The sequence below is a fragment of the Sapajus apella genome, unplaced genomic scaffold, assembly GCF_009761245.1.
Source record: "Sapajus apella isolate SASKATOON/1434 unplaced genomic scaffold, GSC_monkey_1.0 scaffold141, whole genome shotgun sequence".
Taxonomy (NCBI): Eukaryota; Metazoa; Chordata; class Mammalia; order Primates; family Cebidae; genus Sapajus; species Sapajus apella.
In genome coordinates, this window is record NW_022437081.1 from 500,105 (window position 1) to 519,151 (window position 19,047).

Consider the following 19,047-nt stretch of genomic DNA (forward strand, 5'->3'; position numbering starts at 1 on the left):
AACACTGGGAACCTGTTGGGGACGCCAGAGTCCAGAGAAGAAGCCTCGTAAACCAGCAGGACCAAGGGCGCCAGCCCAGAGAACAGGAAGCGCAGCCTTACCCTCACTGACTCTGGCGCCCTCTCCAGGCGACCTTCCGTGACAAGTGCACAGCCACATAAGCAGAGGAATGCAGAACCTTCTGACACAGCGAGATGAAATCACCTGGGTAACACAGCGAGACTCTGGCTCTCCATAGCAGCCAAGCAACCAAAGAAATAGAAAAGAAAGAAAAAGAAAGAAAGAGAGAGAGAGAGAGGAAAGAAAGAAAGAGAGAGAGAGAGGAAGGAAAGGAAAGAAAGAGGAAGGAAGGAGGGAGGGAGGGAAGGAAGGGAGGGAGGGAGGGAAGGAGGAAGAGACACAAAAATTAAGCAGGGCGTGGTGGCACGCGCCTGTAATCTGAGCTACTGGGGAAGCTGAGGCAGGAGAATCGCTTGAACCTGGGAGGCAGAGTTTGCAGTGAGTCCAGATCGTTCCACTGCACTCCAGCCTGGGTGACAAAGCTAGACTTTGTCTAAAAATTTTAAAAAATAAAATAAAAAAATAAATAAGGTCAACCTCTATTTGTTAACATTATTGTTGCTATTGTTATTGTTAACTGATAAGAAAAAGGAGGGCTTGGTGCTGGCTCACAACCCTAATCCCAGCACTTTGGGAGGCCAAGGTGGGTGGATTCCTTGAGTTCAGAAGTTCAAGAGCAGCCTGGGCAGCATGGTGAAACCCTGTCTCTACACAAAATACAAAAATTAGCTGAGCGTGTACCTGTGGCCCCAGCTACTTGGGAGGCTTGAGACCAGGAGGTTTAGACTGCATTGAGCCTTGATCGCACCACTGCACTTCAGCCTGGATGACAGACTGAGACTGCCTAAAAACAAAAAGAACAAAAAAGGAGGGGAAATCTCATTATGTTGCATCTATTAACCGTTTTTATCTGGAACTTTGCACATTTTTCCACTTTAGTTTTTTTTGTGGGTTTTTCTGAGACAGAATCTCACTCTGGCTGGAGTGCAGTGGTGTGATCTCTGCTCACTGCAACCTCTGCCTCCCAGGTTCAAATGTTTATCCTGCCTCAGCCTCCTGAGAAGCTGGGATTACAGGTGTGCACCACCATGCCCCGGTAATTTTTGAATTTTTAGTAGAGACAGGGTTTCACCATGTTGGCCAGACTGGTCTCGAACTCCTGACCTCAAGTGATCCATCTGCCTCGGCCTCCCAAAGTGCTGGGATAACAAATGTGAGCCACCATGCCCAGCCCATTTTTCCACTTTCAAAACTTATTTTAAGTGCAGCAAAACTTACTTGAAATGTTTATAGTGGTAAAAAGTATTACAGCGAAATTTTCAGAGTTTTAATGGAACAAGCAGCTTCACTCTTGACACAATTATTTAGAAGGGATTATTTCACTGGTTTTGTAATTCAAAAGTTATGTTTGTAAAAAAAATTAAAATTAAAATTAAAAAATATAGCCAGGCATAGTGGTGGGTGCCTGTAATCCCAGCTATTTGGGAGGCAGAGGCAGGAAAATCCCTTGGATCTGGGAGGAGCAAGCTTTAGTGAGCTGAGATAGCGCCACTGCACTCTAGCCTGGGCGACAGAAGGAGACTCTGTCTCAAAGTTGGGGAGGGATAACATGGAGAGAAATGTCAGATATAGGTGATGGGGAAGAAAGCAGCAAACCACATTGCCATGTATGTACCTATGCAACAATCTTGCGTGTTCTTCACATGTACCCCAAAACCTAAAATGCAACAAAATATATATTTAAAAAATAAAAAATAAATAAATTTAAATTTAAAAGGTATGTTTGTTAAGTACCCTGTCAGAAGAGAGTCATTTTCAGTATTACAGCTTCCTAGCCTATTGTGTTAAGATTTGCCTATGCTTTGGAATCTTCATAGAACACATTTTCTTGTGGAATATATTTGATTGACGAGAAAGCTTAAACATTGTTTTTGCTTCAATGTAGGAACACAGGTGTTTTGTTTGTTTTTCTTCTAGTGTTATCAAAATAAAATACTCATTTTTGCATTAAAAATATCCCACCACGTGTTGAACAATGAGAACACATGGACACAGGGAGGGGAGCATCACACACTGCGGTTTGTTGGGGGAGCCAGGGGAGGGACAGTGGCGGGGGGTGGGGAGGTTGGAAAGGGATAACATGGGGAGAAATGCCAGATATAGGCGATGGGGGGATGGAGGCAACAAGCCACATTGCCATGTATGTACCTATGCAACAATCCTGCATGATCTGCACATGTACGCCAGAACCTAAAGTACAATTAAAAAAAAATCCCACCACAGCAGTACTCATGTGAGTATTGGATTGAATAACCATGAGATTAGAATCTTGGTGGGGTGTAATTAGAATCCTGCCTACCATACCAGCCAGAAGTGGACAGCTGCATTACGACAGTCCTGACTGGGACAGGCCTGAAGGACAGTGGTGAAGGGAAATCCTCCCAAAGGGAATAACTTTGAGCAGTGCATCTTCTTGGAGGAGACATACCCAGACATATAAGTATGTATCACACATAGGTTGTGTCCCATTTATTAGATGAATCGTCAGGGACTTTGAGGACACATGATTAAAACTTTGTGACAAGGAGGTCTGAGAAAAAAAAATATGTGGACAGACCTGGCCAAACGGACATGCAATGAGAAGATATTTGGGTCTCATGAGAGTTCTCAGCAAAGGGTATCCTCAGCAAAGCAGAATTTTAATAATTGGATAGATAATGTTCTTATTAGCTATATATTTATTAATTAGCCTCTTTCCCTAACACTTGTGTCACAATCTTACAGGCTCAACAAACAAAGTGGTCAAACTGGCAGGGCTGGAGCTAAGCGCAGTAGCATGGACTTCCACTCACCATGGCAAACCTGGCTATGGTCATTGCTGAGTGAACAATCTTCCAGAAATGGAGACCAACACTAAGTTCCCAATATGGCACCAGACTCCAGAGTGATCTGCCAGCCACCAGGTGGTAGGTGGATTACAATCGATCACTTCTATTATAGAAAGAGAAGTGCTTTGTTCTTACCTGAACAGACATTTAGTCTGGATGTGGATTTTCCTCCCCACTGGCAGTGCTTTTGAGAAAACCAATATTTGCAGATTTGAAAAATGCCTTATCCACCATCATGATATTCCACACAGTACCACATGTAAACAAGGAACTCACCTCACAGAAAATGAGTGTGGCAATGGAGCAATACTCACAGAATTCACTAGTCTTATTATGCTTCCTCTCATCCTGAAGTATAATGACCTTTGGAAGACTCAGTTATGTTTTTGGCTAGGCGGCAATAACTTGAGGGGCAACAGCTGTTAGGAGATGGTAATACTCTATCCAAGCATTTATATGCATAGATATATGGTGCTGTTTCTCCCGTAGCCTGCATTCACAGGTCCTGCAATCAAGGTGTGGAAATGAAAGTGCCTCCCCTCACTGTTCATCCCTAGAGATACAATAGGAAAAATGTTGCTTCTCATCCCCACAATTCTATGCTCTTCTGGACTAGAAATCTTAGTTCCAAAAAGAGAAATGCTTTGATTAGAGGAAACAACAATGACTCCATTGAATGGGAAGTTGAGACTTCCAGCTGGCTGCTTTGGACTCCCCATCCTTCTCAATCAGCAGGCAAAGAAGGGCTGTACTGTACTGGCTGGGGTGATTGAACTTGACTCTCAAAGGCAAATTGAGTGCCTACTACAAAAGGGGCTAAGGAGGAATATGTCTGATATGTGTGGAGCACTTCTTAGTACTCCCATGTTTTGTGATTCAAGTCGATGAATAATTATAATAACCCAACTGAGGCAGGACATCCTGGAAAGTCCATTCAGGAATGAAGATTTCAGGCATCCTCCCCCGGCAGGCAAAGAACCTTGAACAGCTGAGGTGCTGCCTGAGTACAAGGGCAATGCAAGAAGGCAGTTAGAAATACCAGCTATGACAATGTGACTGCTATAGAAACCAGACTGTAATAGTGTTTAGCTTGATGAGTTAATAACAGACCCCCTCCTCAAGTGGGAAAACAAGTTATATTTTCAAAGATAATTCTTAAGCCAAAAGTTCAGCTTGTATTGATAGAGAATCAAAACACGAAAAAGTTTCACTGTTTTTTCTTGGCCTATGGAAGGCAATTCCCTTGACTGCCCCATTCTAGGAAACTTCACCAAAATACATATCCATTCTACAGCCCAGCAAACTTGTCTCGTTTCTCACAGATAGTTGTGAAAACATTATTAAATGGTTTTGATGTGATTAACTTTGTTGAGAAGGTGGTGGAAATTTATTTCTTCTAACACTGTCTAAAGGTCCTAAATTAAGACTCTTCTTTTAAACTTGAAAATAAAGAGACATTTTATTAACGGAAACATACCTAAAGCACATGTGATCTGCAAGACATTGTAAGGGTCAGAAACAGAAGCTTACTATGTACATGGGATTATGAAATAAATTCTCATGGAAAGTTTCAGGATATAAAATCAACACACAAAAATCAGTTGTGTTTCTATGCACTAAACAAGCCAAAAGACAAATTAAAAACATGATTCCATTTATAATAGCAACAAAAGAATAAAATACTTAGGAATAAACCTAAACGAGAAGGTGAGAGATTTGTACACTGAAAACTACGAAACATTGATGAATGAAAGAAATGTAAAAAGGCACACATAAATGGAAAGACCCTCCATGTTTGTTTATGGATTGAAAGACTTAATATTGTTAAGGTATTATACTATTACACAACCCAAAGAGATCTGCAGATTTAATGCAATGCATATCAAAATCCCAATGTCAGTTTTTTGCAGAAATAGGAAAAAAAATCCTAAAATTTATATGGAATCTTAAGGGACCCACATAGCCAAAACAATTTAGAAACAGAAAAATTTAGAAGACTCACATTTCCTTATTTCAAAATATAATACAAAGCTATAGTAATTAAAACATTGTGACACTAGCATATAGACAGACAAATAGACCAATGGAACAGAATAAGAGCACAGAAAAAAAAAAAAAAAAACCCTGGCATATGTGGTCAAATGATCTTTGACAAGAGTGCCAAGACCACTCAATAGGGAAAAGACATTGTCTTCAACAAATTATCTTGGGAAAACTGGATATTTGCATGTGAAAGAATGAAGCTGGACCTTACACCATATCTAAAAATTATACAAAAATCAACTCAAAATAAATAAAAGACCTAAATGTAAGATCTACAACCACAAAACTCCCAGAAGAAAACATAGAGGATAGGAACACTTTTACACTGTTGGTGGAAGTGTAAATTAGTGCAATCATTGTGGAAGACAGTGTGTCGATTCCTCAAAGACCTAGAAATAGAAATACTATTTGACCAGTAATCCCATTACTGGGTATATACCCAAAGAATTATAAATTGTTCTATTATCAAGACATATGCACATGTATGCTCATTGCAGCACTGTTTACAAGAGCAAAGACTTGGAACCAACCCAAAAGTCCGTCAACGATAGACTGGATAAGGAAAATGTGGCACATATACACCATGGAATACTAAGCAGCCATAAAAAACTATGAGTTCGTGTCCTTCATAGGGACATGGATGAATCTGGAAACCTTCATTCTCAGCAAACTGACACAAGAACAGAAAACCAAACACTGCATGTTCTCACTCACAGATGGGTGTTGAACAATGAGAAAATGTGGACACAGAGAGGGGAGAATCACACACTGTGGACAGTTGGGGGGGCTAGAGGAGGGGCAGCGGAGATGGGGAGGGATAATGTGGGGAGAAATACCAGATATAAGTGATGGGGGGGATGAAGGCAGCAAACCACCTTGCCACGTATGTACCTATACAACAATCCTGCATGATCTGCACATGTACCCCAGAATCTAAAGTACAATTTAAAAAAAAGGAAAAAGAAAAAAAAAAAAGAAACATAGAGGAATAGCTTCATGATATTGGACTTGGCAATGATTTCTTGAATACAACACCAAAAGCAAAAATAGACACATGGGACTACATAAACTTTTGTGCATCAAAGAACACAGAGTGAAAAGACAACCTATGAAATGGGAGAAAATATTGGCACATTGTTTATCTGTTAAGGGGTTAATATCCTGAATATGTAAAGAACTCCTTAGCCAGGCACGGTGTTGCAAAACTGTAATCCTAGCTACTCAGGAGGCTCAGGCAGGAGAATCGCTTGAACCCGGGAGGCGGAAGTTGCAACAAGCCAAGATCTCGCCACTGCAACTCAACAATAATAATAAAATAAAATAACTAAAGTTAAAAATAAGGAAAGTTTGGCATGTTCTGAGGTAGCACAAACATTGAACAAATGACTTGAATAAACATAACTGCATATCTCCAAAGATGATATATAAATGGTTAACAAGTATATGAAAAGATACTCAACATGAATAATCATCAAAGAAATGCAAATCAAAACCACAATGAAAACCTCACACCCATTAGCATGGCTATAACAAGTGTTGGTAAGAATGTGGAAAAATTAGAACCGTTCTGCACTGTGGATAGAATTGATGCAGTGGCTATATAAAATAGTATGAAGGCTCCTCAAAAAACGAAAGAAAACTACCATATGATCCAGCCATCCCACTTAGATATATATCCAAAGGAATTGAAACTGGATCTCAAAGAAATATTTGCATACCCATGTTCATAGCAGCATTGTTCACGATAACCAAGAGGTGGAAGCATCCCAAAGGTCCATCAAGAGACAAATGGATAAACAAAATGCAGTATATACATAGAGAATCTTATTCAGCCTTAAAAGGGAAGGAAATCCTCTCACAAGCTATGACATGGATGAACTTTGAGGACATTTCCTAAGGGAAATGAGTCAGTCACAAAAAGATGAATATTATATGATTCCACTTATATAATGAGTTATATAAACTAGTTTAATTCTTTTTTGTGTGTGTGAGACAGAGTCTCGCACTGTCGCCCAGGCTGGAGTGCAGTGGCGCAATCTCGGCTCACCGCAACCTCTGCCTCCCGAGTTCAAGCGATTCTTGTACCTCAGACACCTGAGTAGCTGGGATCGCAGGCACCTGCCACCACCTGGTCAATATTTTTTGTATTTTCGGTAGAGACAGCGTTTTACCATGTTGGTCAAGCTGGTCTTGAACTACTGACCTCATGCAATCTGCCCACCTCAGCCTCCGAAAGTTCTGGGATTTAAAGGCATGAGCCACTGCACCCAGCCTAAATTCGTTAAATTCAGAGACAGAAAGTAGAACAGTGGTTGCTAGGGATTAGGGGAGGGGGAAATGTTTTGTTGTTGTTTTGTTTTGTTTTTGTTTTTTAATGGGTAGAGTTTTCAATTTGCAATCAGCCCATATTTGCTGAGACTAGTTAACTCATTAAATAGATAATTCAACTAATTGGGTAAAATATCATCTCCTTCCATGTTCATAACCTCTGATGGAGCAAATTTTGACAAGGTGCCATCAGGTGGAGTTTGACCACTTCCATCTTCTCATGGACGTCGCAAATGACAGAAGCATCAGGAAGCCAAATTAAATGGTAGAGCTGCAAGGCAGGTGCATTTCATCACCCCCATAGGGATATCATTGTACTCTGCAGTTTCTAGGAAATTACTATTTCATAAAGTAAAATGATAAACCAGACGCAAATCTCAGACCTGAAAAACTGAGCTCAGAAAAGGTAATACACAAAACTATCTCTTAATTTCTTGGCACTGTCAATACGTACAGAAATCGAGTTAAACTATACAACTATAAGCATTCATAAATCCCTGATATGGAGTCTCGCTCTGTTGCCCAGGCTGGAGTGCACTGGTGCGATCTCAGCTCACTGTGACCTCCGCTTCCCTGGTTCAAGCGATTCTCCTGCCTCAGGCTCTCAGGTAGCTGGGATTACAGGCGCACACTACCACATCTGGCTAATTTTTGTATTTTTTTAGTAGACAGTGTTTCACCATGTTGGCCAGGCTGGTCTTGAAATCCTGACCTCGTGATCCATCTGCCTTGGCCTCCCAAAGTGCTGGGATTACAGGCATGAGCCACCCTGCCTGGCCGGTGCACCTTTTTTTTTTTTTTTTTTTTTTAGATAGGGTCTTGCTCTGTTGCCCAGGCTAGAGTGCAGTAGCATGGTCATGGCTCACTGCAGCCTTAACCTTCTGTGCTCAAGCAATCCTCATGCCTCAGCCTCCCTAGTAGCTGGGACTACAGGCATGTGCCACCACCCCCAGCTAATTTTTCTATTTTTGTAGAGATGGGGTTTTACCACGTTGCTCAGGCTGGTCTTAAACTCCTGGGCTCAAGTGAGCCTCCCACCTCGACCTCCCAAAGTGCTGAGATTACAGGCATGAATCACCACACCCAGCCAAGATACTCTTCATTTAATGTCGCCTTTTTGCCTTTTACAAGTTGATGAGCTGAAAGTCTCACATGATGTCATGATTTATGAAATTTGCATATAATTTTGCGTGCTTTTCTGAAGTGGAAGCCAGACAGCTTGGATACACCTTGACCTGCCTCCTCTCTACATCAAATATATTCTGAGAAAATAGAGGTGGCCATTAGTGCTGAAAGTTTGATGTGCACTCCATCACCAAAAATCCCTTTTAGTGTATGATCTTCCTCATCCTTTTCTGTGTCAGAAAAGTTACTTTTTTTCACTCCAGGTCTGACACCTCTTTCATTTATTCATCATCTGTGGCAGGCAGCATGCTGGGAGCTGGTGATCATCAGCAGCAAGCAGCCCAGAGAGCAATGTTCCCTGCCCTTGTGGAGCTCACATCTTCACGGGACAGTCAGACAGTTTGTGCACAATGAGCAAATGAAACAAACAGCATTGGGCTAGTGTTGGGGAAGCCGTCCACAGGCCTGTAGGAGACAGGAGCAGAGGGAGCCCCAGGAGCTGCCACTGGTTGGGCAGGGCCTGCTGAGAAGGTGCCCTTGGGCAGGGCTTGGAAGAAAAAGCAGAGCTGCCTGTGCAGAGGCAGAGGAAGAGTTTCAGGCTGCGGTGAAGCCACGGGTAGGGGATGGAGTGGGGTTGCACTGGGCACTACGAGGTGAAGGACAGAGGCAGAGAGTCAGGGGGAGATGGATGAGACCCACTTTAGGAGAGGGTGACAGACGGCAGGGCATGCAAACCAGAGCCGGGAGTTCAGGATCTGTTCTGAGTACTTAGGAGAGTTGAGGACAGGTTTTCAGGAGGCGCACGGCATGATGTGATTTACATGCCAACATGACGACCTGGCTGCAAGGTTAGAGAGTATATGTTGATGAGGACAAGAATGAGAAACATGGAGATAGCCTAGTCACTCAGTGATTGATCATAGCAGAGTCGACTAGAGAGGTGGAGAGAAATGGTGATGTTTGGGAATTATATTAGACATAAAGTTGCCTGGGGTTGCTAAGAGATTGAATGTAAGAGAAGAATAAAACAGAAATCACAGTGATTGTAAGGTGTTTTGTTTGTTTGTTTGTTTGTTTGTTTTTGGGTAAATAGTAGGGCCAGGAGTGTTTAGGAGCCAGCATACAACTTGTAAAAGCAGATTGTGCCCAACTCTTCTGGACTCAGTGTTCAGTGACCACATGATAGCTCAATGCTAGCCATGTCAGGATTAATTTACACAACATAGTAATCTGCAAAGACTGCAAACCAGGGCTTCTTACCCTACCACCCTACACATACCTGTGGACAGGGGATTGTTACAGTTTTACCAGTACATTACTGTATGATGTCATTAACTGAGTTGGCAAGTGGTGTAGGTAGAGAAGGTTTGTTGGGAGAGACAGTTCAGGAGTTCAGTTTAAACACATGGAATGACCCGGGCACAGTGGCTCATGCCTGTAATCCAGCACTTTGGGAGGCTGAGGAGGGTGGATCACGAAGTCAGGGGTTTGAGACCAGCCTGACCAACATGGTGAAACCCTGTCTCTACTTAAAAATACAAAAATTAGCCAAGAGTGGTGGCATGCACCTGTAATCCCAGCTACTTGGGGAGCTGAGGCAGGAGAATTGCTTGAACCCAGGAGACAGAGGCTGCAGTGAGCTGAGAGCATGCCATTGCACTCCAGACTGGGTGACAGTGCGAGACTCTGTCTCAAAAAAAAAAAAAAAAAAAAGGAATGAAATGGGTTGAATTTTAAATGCTTCTTGGACAAGCAAGTGGAGATGCCACGCATGCATTTGAATTTGAGTTTGGAGAATGAAATTGGACCCTGATCTGTCAACATATACAAAAATAAACTCAACGTGGATTAAAGACTTAAACATAAGACCTGAAAGTTTAAAATTCTTACAAGAAGACATAAAGGAAAAGCTTCTTACCATTGTTCCAGGCAATACTTTTTTGGATAAGACCTCAAAAGCACAGACAACAAAAGCAAATAAGTTCTGGAAACCTGTTGTATATATGGTGACTATAGTTAATAACATTGGATTGTATACTTGAAAGTTGCTAAGAGAGTATACTTTAAAAGTTCTTACCACACAAAATAAATATAGGAGATGATGGATACATTAATTTGCTTGATTTAGTCATTTAACAATGTATACATATATCAAAACATCATGTTGTACACAGTAAAAATATACAAGTTTTATTTGTCAATTATACCTTAATAAAGCTGGAAAAAAATAAATGTAGAAAAAACATGCAATGAAATGCAATAATTATTAATGGGGACAAAATTAAAAGCATTGTTAAGAAGTGAATCTACCAAAAACCTACAGTGTGCATTACTTCTAGTGATTAAAAATTAAAAATACTCTTTGTAAAATCAAGAACAAGACAAGGATGCCAATTAGTGCCACTTCTATTCAACACTGCATTATAAGAATTCCCAGCTTGTATCCTGAGATAAATTATTTGTCTAAACTAAAATATCAAAGTAATCTATAGACAAAGCGTTTAACAAGGTGGCTAGATATAAAATCAGAATATAAAAATTAACTGTGCTTCTATATAAGAGTACCAAGAAACTTAGGAAATGTTTTTAAGATAACATTAGCAAAACTATATAATGAATAAGCATATAAAGATATATATATGTATAAATATATATCATATATATGGAATACATATGAACTATATATATGAAGTATGTGAATGTATATATATAAAATGAATACAAGCAGGTATACCAACCCATATGCAGATAATTATAAAATTTTACTGAAACACATCAGAGAAAACTTAAAAGGAGGGCTACACTGTGGATAGGAGGACTCAATGTCCATCCCCATCTTCAGTTTAATATATAAATTCAACAAAATGACAATGAAGATCCCAACATGTTTCTTTCATGGAACTTGACAAGCTGATTCTGAAATGTATATGGGCTGGCTGTGGTGGCTCACACCTGTAATCCCAGCACTTTGGGAGGCCAAGGTGGGTGGATCACCTGAGGTCAGGAATTTGAAACCAGCCTGGCCAACAGGGTGAAACCCCGTCTCTACTAAAAATACAAAAATTAGCAGGGCATGGCTGTAGTCCCAGCTACTAGGGAGGCTGCCTGTAGTCCCAGCTATTCAGGAGACTGAGGCATGAGAATTGCTTGAAACTGGGAGACAGAGGTTGCAGTGCAGGAGCTGAGATTGCACCACTTCTCTCCAGCCTGGGTGGCAGAGCAAAACTGTCTAAATAAATAAATTAATTAAATGTATATGGAAAAGTAAATTCTCAAGACCAGTCAAGATAAACATGAAGAACAAATTAGGGGGACATGACTTGCTGTTTTTAAGACATTATTAAACTTTAATAATAAAGACAGTGTGATATGGATGCAGAGGTACATGGATTGAACAAAAAAATAGAATAGCAGAGACCAGAAAGCATCCTATGCATATGTGGAAATTTGACACATTTCAGAGGTATCATTGAAGATTATTGTAGGAAAGAATAGACCGTGTAGTAGTGGACAGCACTGGGACAACTGGCAATCCAAGTGAAAAATAATGCTGTTGGATTTCTTTCTTACACCATATTTTTTAAAGCAATTTCAAATGTGTGAAAAAAAATTAAGACTTTAGAAGAATTTCCTTAAGATTTCAAAATAGAAAAATATTTCTTAAAGAGGGCACAAAAAGTGCTAAACATAACAGGTCACTGCAATGGTATTGATAATACTCTCATTTTTACATTTGATGGTATATTAATCCATTCCCCTTTTATTAAGTTTCATCTTATATATATGTACGCTCTGTATATTTAACACATTTGACTACAAAAAGAAAGGCATATAAATTATGGCAAAGCAAAAGGTCAGTACCCTTTTAAAATCATAAAAATAAAATAAGCCTAACTTGCAGCAGAATTCTCCTCCTTCTAGTGAATCTGTGGTTTAAGAGAATTATTAAAGCAGCACTAATAATAAGGGAAATTTAAAAACCAAAATCCTAGCAAGCTGTTATTTTGAATGAATATTTGTTTCATCTGATGAATGCAAGGATGAGATAGTGAACGTTCCTAAAAACCCACTGGACTTTCTTTAAGAAGTGTGGTATGCACCAACCCCACAAAGTGACACAGTATAAGAAGAGCAAGGATTCTCTGTATGCCCAGGGAACGTGGCATTATGACAGGAAGCAGAGGGGCAATGGTGAGCAAACTAAGCCGATTTTCTGGAAAAAGGCTAAAACTACAAAGAAGATTATGCTAAGGCTTGAGTGTGTTGAGTCCAACTGCAGATCTAAGAGAATTCTGGCTATTAAAAGATGCAAGCATTTTGAACTGGGAGGAGATAAAAAGAGAAAGGCCAAGTGATCCAGCTCTAAGTGTCATCTTTTCTTTTATGAAGACAATAAAATCTTGAGTTTCTGTTAAAAAAAAAGGGGGGAAAAACATGGTTATTTCAATAGATTCCAAAAATGCATTTGACAACATACAAGATCCATTCCTGAATTTTAAAAATAACAAGGAGTAGGCTACAAGGTTAATACACAAAAGTCGATTACTTTCCTAAATCCCAACAATTGGAATTTGAAATTTAAAGGCAATTTTACTTGCAAGGACACCAAAGTAATGAAATATGCATAATCCAAAAAAAATATGTACAGGATCTACATGTGGAAAACTACAATGTCTATATAAATGGAAAGCTGTTCCACGTTCACAAATTGGAAGATGCAATATTATTTTCAGTCCTTCCCAGAGAGATCTACAGATTCAAAGCAGTCAGCATCAAAATCCCAGAAAACGATCTTACAGATATTGACAAACAGAATATAAACCTTCTAAGGAAAGAGGAATGATGCTGAATAGCCAACACAATACTGAAAAATAACAACAAAGCTGGTGTACTCTTAATACCGAATTTCATGAGACAGTGTAAAGGTACAATGATCAAGACACTGTGAAACTGGCAATAGACACATTGACCAACAGAACAAAGTAGATAGCCCAGAAATAGATCCACACATATGCAGTCAATTGGTTTTTGACAAAGGAACAAAAGCAAAGCAATGAAGAAAGCATAGTCTTCTCAACAAATGTTGCTGGGACAAGTGGATGGCCATATGAAAAAAAATGAACCTAGACAAGGATCTTATTTATACCTTTTGCAAAAATTAACTTAAACTGGATTACAGATCTAAATGTAAATGAAAAACTACAAAACATCTGTAAAAAAAATAGGAGAAAATCTAGATGAGCTTAGGTTGGGAAGTGAAATTTTAATTTCAACACCAAAAGCATGATACATGAAAGAGAAACTCGATAAGTTGAACTTTACTACAATGAAAATTTCTGTGTGATAGACACTGTTATAAGAATGAAAAGACAAGCCGCTGACCAGGAGAAAATATTTGCAAAACACACATCTGTAAAGGACTTGTATTCAAAATATACAAAGAAGTCTTACAACTTACAACTCAACAATTAAGCAAACAACCCAATTTTAAAATGGGCAAAAGACCTGAACAGATATCTCATCACAGCAGAAATACAGATGGCAGATAAGCACATAAGATGCTTAACATAATTTGTTGTTAAAGAACTGCAAAATTAAAACAAAGAAATAGCACTACTCACCTATTAATAGCTAAAATTCAAAAACTGACAATACCAATTGGTGGCAAGGACATGGAGCAACAGGAATTCTTGTTCATTGCTGATAGGAATGCAAAATGGTACAGCCACTTTTAATGGTAGTTTGGCAACTTTTTATTTACACAGGGTCTCACTCTGTCACCCAGGCTGGAGTGCAGTGGTGCCAACACGGGTCACTGCTGCCTTGAACTCAAGCAATCCTCCTACTTCAGTCTCCTAGTAGCTGGGACTACAGACATGCACCACCATTCCTGGCTACTTTTTTTTTAAATTTTATTTTGTGTAGGGACAGGGTTTCACCATATCACCCAGGCTGGTCTTGAACTTCTGGACTCAAATGATCACCCATTTTGACCTTTCAGGGTACTGGAATTACAGGCGTGAGCCATTGCACCCTGCCTGGCAATTTCTTATAAAGCTGAACATAATCTTATACAACCCAGCAATTCTGCTCCTGGGTATTTACACTCAACCAATTTGAAAAATCATGTCCACACAAAAACCTGCATGTGAATGTTTACAGAGCTTTATTCATAACCAGCAACAACGGGCAGCAACCAAGATGTCCTTCAATAGGTGAATGGATAAAGAAACTGTAGGAACATCCATACAATAAACTATTATTCAGAGTTAAGAAAAAATGAATTGTTCAACTACAGAGAGAAATGGAGGAACCCTGAATGCATATTGCTAAGTGAAAGAAATCAATCTAAAAAGACTATATACTGCCTGATTCCAACGACATGACATTCTAGAAAAAGCAAAAATGTAGGGACACTAAAAAGATCAGTGTTTACTGATCAAGGAAATAAGAGGACACAAACAGATGGAAAAACATTCCATGCTCATGGTTAGGAAGAATTAATACTGTGAAAATGGCCATACTGCCCAAAGTAATGTATAGATTCAATGCTATCCCCATCAAGCTACCATTGACCTTCTTCACAGAACTGGAAAAAACCACTTTAAACTTCATATGGAACCAAAAGAGAGCCCGCATAGCCAGGACAATCCTAAGCAAAAAGAACAAAGCTGGAGGCAAAATGCTACCTGACTTCAAACTATATTACAAGGCTACAGTAATCAAACAGCATGGTACTGATACCAAAACAGAGATATAGACCAATGGAACAGAATAGAGGCCTCGGAATCAACGCCACACATCTACAAGCATCTGATTTTTGACAAACCTCACAAAGACAAGCAATGGGGAAAAGATTCCCTGTTTAATAAATGGTGTTGGGAAAACTGGCTAGCCACATACAGGAAGCTGAAACTGGACCCATTCCTTACACCTTATACAAAAATTAACTCCAGATGGATTAAAGATTTAAACATAAGAACTCACACCTTAAAAACCCTAGAAGAATATCTGGGCACCACCATTCAGGACATAGGCACAGGTAAGGACTTCATGACTAAAACACCAAAAGCAATGGCAACAAAAGCCAAAATAGACAAATGGGACCTAATTAAACTTAAGAGCTTCTACACAGCAAAAGAAACAATCATTAGAGTAAATCGGCAACCAACAGAATGGGAATAAATTTTCACAATCTACCCATCAGACAAAGGGCTACTATCCAGAATCTACAAAGAACTAAAGCAGATTCACAAGAAAGAAACAAACAAACCCATTCAAAAGTGGGCAAAGGATATGAAAAGACACTTTTCAAAAGAAGAGAAATATGCGGCCCACAAACATATGAAAAAATGCTCATCATCACTGGTCATTGGAGAAATGCAAATCAAAACCACATTGAGATACTATCTCACGCCACATAGAATGGTGATCACTAAAAAATCTGGAGACAACAGATGCTGGAGAGGATGTAGAGAAAAAGGAACACTTTTACACTGTTGATGGGAGTGTAAATTAGTTCAACCATTATGGAAGACAGTGTGGCGATTCGTCAAGGATCCAGAAATAGAAATTCCATTTGACCCAGCAATCCCATTACTGGGTATATACCCAAAGGATTATACATCATTCTATCATAAAGACACATGCACACGTATGTTCATTATAGTGCTGTTTACGATAGCAAAGACCTGGAACCAACCCAAATGCCCATCGATGAGAGACTGGACAAAAAAAAATGTGGCACATATACACCATGGAATACTCTGCAGCCATAAAAAACGGTGAGTTCGTGTCCTTTTTACCTAGAAGCTATGATTCTCAGCAAACTGACACAAGAACAGAAAACCAAACACTGCATGTTTTCACTCATAGGTGGGTGATGAACAATGAGAACACTTGGGCACAGGGAAGGGAACAACACTCACAGGGACAGAGCGGAGGAGAGGGGAGGGGAGGGACGGGGGGGCGCAGCAAAGTGGATGGGGAGGGATAACACTGGGAGAAATGCCTGACCTAGACAACGGGGCAGGGGGGCAGGGATGGAGACAGCAAACCACTATGGCATGTATGTACCTATGCAACAATCCTGCAGGATGCAGGACATGCACATGTACCCCAGACCCCAAATACAATTTTAAAAAAAAAGATCAGTGGTTAACAGAGGCTCAGGAGAAGAAGAGGGAGGGATAAATACATGAAGCACAGGGATTCTTATGGCTATGAAACTATTCTATATGATAATACAATTGTGGATACATAACATTATGGATCCATCAAAACTCACTGAACTTCCAAAAACAAAAAGTGATCCTTAATGTATATACATTTTTAAAAACCATTTGGGAGGTCAGAGGAATACCAAAATAGCATATAGAATGTGACAAAACAATCTAAGTTGATTACAAATTTATGAAACAATCTCACTGAAGGAGATGGGGGCAAAGGTGCTGACCTAAGTAACTTTGAAAATGAGTAGAGACTGTGAAATTAATGGCAGCAAAGGAACAACCAACAAAGCTACATAATCACTGTGCTCTAGTTGATAAAGTTGTTTCTTGTGGGGGAATGGGTTAACAATTCTGAAGCCACTTTATATGTATACTGGAATTAAACAATTCAAGTAAGAAGAAGAGAGCAGGTGGTGGGAGTCACGTTTCTCAGTTGGAGTAGAAGTTTACAGATATGCAAAGGAAGATGTTAGAATAATCTATGTGGTAGCGGATTGAACATCAATATGAACTCGTTTCGTTTAATGGAAATACAGATGGTACGTATTTACACTTAGGCATAAATGCATAGGTTGGTATGCACACATGTATTTCCTTAATCTGTCTGCTGAAAAGGCCTAGAGGCAATGAAACATCAGTAGCAAAAAGCAAACCTAGTGGCCAGACCTTGGTTTATACCATTCTTCAAGGAACCAGGCTCCTTGGCAAAATGGCTGATTCTAGAACTGGGGAAGGAAATATACAACACAAGCCTGAAACATCTTTGTAGTGCCAGAAAGGAAGTGCTCAAAAGCAAACAAACGACAACAACAAAGAAGAAAACACACAATGACAATGATGGGAATATGTCAAAGGGACACAGGAGTCCAACTGAAAATGCTACCAATGTCTGAAACTGGAACAATTTCAACAAAATATAGTATTAAAGGATAAAGCAAGGTATAAAATGAGTCAAATTCATAAAAATAAGTGAATAAATGGGGGAGAAGAAACATATCTCCCATGCAGAATTCCAATTATGTAGATACTCTATCCTCAAGGAGGTGCAGCATAACATTATCACTCCTTAAGCATGGGCTATGCAGAGTGACTTCCTTTCAAAAAGTACAGTATGGAAAGGGGAAAAAAAGAGTACACTGGGGAAATCTGACAAACACTACCTCAGCCAGGTGATCAAGATTAACATCAATAGAAATAATACATTTATTCTTGATGTGATGAGAATAGCACCTTACCTTAGCGGTCTTCCTCCAAAAACATACACAACTTTATTTCCCTGAAATAAAATTTCAGGGAAAATATCAATATGATTTTAGATTTGGACAAAATGATATGAAAGCTTATTTGAAAAATCATGCAAGGATAACTAGAAAAAAATCCTGAAGAATGAGGTATGGACTAGTTTAATAACCAAAAAATCATCAGACAAATCCCAGTAGAGGAAGATTCTACAAAATACCTGACCAACACTCCTGAAAACTGTCAAGATCATCAAAAACAAGGAGTCTAAGAAACTGTCACAACCAAGAGATGCCAAGACATGACTAAACGTGATGTGGTCCCCTTGATGGAATCCTAGAACACAAAAAGGACACTAGGAAAAACCAACAGAAATCTGAATAAAGTATGGACTTTAGTTAATAAAAATGTACTGATATTGGCTGATTGTGTCAAATGCCTCAGGCTAACATATTAATAGGGGAAACTGAGTGTGGGGTATGTGGGAATTCTCTGTACTATCTTCCCATTTTCTCCATAAATCTAAAACAGCTCTAAAAAATATTGTTTAGAAAATACCAGTTTACGGGCCGGGCGCGGTGGCTCAAGCCTGTAATCCCAGCACTTTGGGAGGCCGAGGCAGGTGGATCACGAGGTCAAGAGATCGAGACCATCCTGGTCAACATGGTGAAACCCCGTCTCTACTAAAAATACAAAACATTAGCTGGGCATGGTGGCGCGTGCCTGTAATCCCAGCTACTCAGGAGGCTGAGGCAGGAGAATTGCCTGAACCCAGGAGGCGGAGGTTGCGGTGAGCCGAGATCGCGCCATTGCACTCCAGCCTGGGTAACAAGAGCGAAACTCCGTCTCAAAAAAAAAAAAAAAAAAAAAAAAAAAAAGGAAAATACCAGTTTACAAAAATGGTAGACTGTTGAAAAGACCACAGAGACACAATCATCAATGGAATTTGTCAACCTTGATGGGGACAGCTATAAAAGCTATTTGGGGGATACATGGGAAAATATGAATATGAAATATTAGGTGGTTGATCCTTTTTTCACTTGTGAGAATGGAATTGTGGCTAAATGGGAGAATGTCCTTACTCCTATAGGAGGGGCACGCTGAGATATTTAGGGATGTCCTGAAGTGTGATG